The sequence below is a fragment of the Sinohyriopsis cumingii genome, chromosome 11, assembly GCF_028554795.1.
Source record: "Sinohyriopsis cumingii isolate HCF-2022 chromosome 11, ASM2855479v2, whole genome shotgun sequence".
Lineage (NCBI taxonomy): Eukaryota > Metazoa > Mollusca > Bivalvia > Unionida > Unionidae > Sinohyriopsis > Sinohyriopsis cumingii.
In genome coordinates, this window is record NC_142971.1 from 47026186 (window position 1) to 47028685 (window position 2500).

The window sequence follows — 2500 nt, forward strand, 5'->3', positions numbered from 1 at the left end:
TTATTCAATAATTGATAGATATATTTGGAATGTATTATTTTTAATTATTTTTATTTATTTACCTGTTTTTTAGCAGGGCACCAGTCTATCAGTGTGAAACTTGGCATCCCTTAGCGAATACTTCGAATATGGGCCATTGACAAAATAAATTGGTGTATAAATCTCTGTTTTGATTACAGTAAGTTTGGATGGATGTTCCCTGCTTCCACTTCCTTGCACTTTCTGTGTTTCCACAACTTTGACGTTTCCGAGCTGCAAGACGATATCCGTTTCAAATCAGATTCGAGTCCGTATTTAAAGGTAGCTCATAGGCTGATGTCGATTATTTACCTATTGAATTAGTCAGTTGATACAAGATAAATAATAATAATAATAATAATAATAATAATAATAATAATAATGCCCAAAAACAACAAAAATGAACTGAATCTTCGTTTAAATGCATTGTTATTTAAGTCCATTTGAAGGTGTAAACCTCCGGTTAAGCAACTAATGTCCGAGTCCGAAAATGCCTGAATTACAAATTTGAATAATGTATGAAGGCAGTTTATCTATATAAGTTTTAATCAGTACACTTTAATTACTAATTTTACACGGCACATAAACGTAAACGTCTGTACATCGGAAACGGTGAAGAGAGAAGCGAATATAAGTCTTAAATTTACAAACACTTGTGTCTACGGCCATACCACGTTGAAAGCACCGGTTCTCGTCCGATCACCGAAGTTAAGCAACGTCGGGCCCGGTTAGTACTTGGATGGGTGACCGCCTGGGAATACCGGGTGCTGTAGACTCTTTTTTTTTTTTTTTTTCTTTTATAACTAAAAACAGTTGAAGTTTTTCTTTCTTTCTTTTATTGTAACTAAATTTACTTTCTTCAATATAAATAATAAATAGAGCAATTTCTCGACTTTCATTTTCTCTTTTTCCTTAACTTTCTTCAATAATTCGGATCCTAAAAAAATCAAGCATAGGACCTGAATATAGCAAATGTTGCTTTGCACTTCTCTGCTCTTGGTTTCGATCCTTACTACTGGAATATGCGATCATAGATGACCAGTATTTCTTATTAACAAATTCGGTTCAATTTATCCAGTTTCCTCTACTTTTACTACCACAACAAGCTGCCTCCTTTCACGTCGAAATACTTCCTTCAAGTTTCTTCTCATATATTCCTGGTGTAGTCTCTTGCGCAGAGTTGCAAAATATGCGATCAATGTCTTTCATTTTGGCTACTTATTTGTGGTATTTCTTATTCACTAATTGATTGATAAATATGGAATGTATGAATTGTGAGAATTTTTTATATTAATTTATTGATTGATTGATTTCTTTTACAGCAGGGCCTCAGTCTGCCAGTGGGAAAATTGGCATCCTGTAGCGAATACTGTAAATATGGGCCATTGGCAAAATAAATTGGGTTATAAAATTCTGTTTTGATTACAGTAAGTTTAGATAGATATTCCATGCTTCCACTTTCTGTATTTCCACAACGTTAACTTCTCCAAGTTGCAAGAAGAGATCCTTTGCAAATCTGATAAGACCCTATCTTTAAAGTTAGCTTATAGGCCGGTGTCGCTTATTTTAACCAAATGATAGGACAGAAAGACGAATAATAATAATAATAATAATAACAACAACAATAATGTCCTGAATCTGCATTTTAAGTCAATTTCAACATGGAATTCTCCCCTTATCTGGGTCAGAAAATGGATGAGTGACAAATATGAGTATCTGAGGCCAGTTTTGCTTCTTTTGGATTAGAACTTTGAATCAGTATACACTTTAGTTACTAATATTATACTGCACACAAACATTTGTACATGGGAAACGTTGAAGAGATGTGTGACTAATCAGCAAAAGAGTCTTGAAAACGCATCAAGACAACAAATTATGTTTTACAGTCGAAATGTTGTTCTCACTAGAACTGAAATCATTTAATTTCTACTTAAATGCCCGAAAAATTTACAATTAAAACTACAATAAATGTTTTATACCTAGTCCCGCACAGTGACGTTTATCTGATTCCCTGTACTCACCGAGAGCATTCTGTGTCATATGGATGCATATCAAATGAAGTGAAAAGTAATGGAATACTCGCTTTTTAATTATCCCTATGCATCGTGGTGCCCACACCATGATGAGACGCTGTTTCAATAAACCTTTTTATATATGTTCTTTACTGTTCTTCCTTTTTCTTCTTGCTTTATCATACTGACACACGAGAGAGAGAGAGAGAGAGAGAGAGAGTATGCAACAAAGTTCGCATAACTTTATCAGCTATTAACATTAATTGTACTTCTGTGTAATTTTATTTTTAACGCGTTATCCTATAACGATTGCAAACAAGGGCAAAAACTCTACTGATCTTATTCGATAATTATACCATACTGAATTAATAAGTTTATCTCGTAAAAACGGATCATATATATATCCTGGGTGGCTGAGGGTGTTTTAAGATATGTGTGTGTCTTTTCTGATATATATATATATATATATA

General features: G+C 33.5%; 1 non-coding gene across 1 annotated transcript; it reads left to right on the forward strand.

Annotated features, from left to right (window-relative positions):
• The first annotated feature begins 675 nt into the window (after window positions 1-675).
• Window positions 676-794, forward strand: LOC149788289 (5S ribosomal RNA). The gene has a single exon (XR_016424553.1). It is a non-coding gene; the product is annotated as a 5S ribosomal RNA (ribosomal RNA).
• Window positions 795-2500: the final 1706 nt, after the last annotated feature.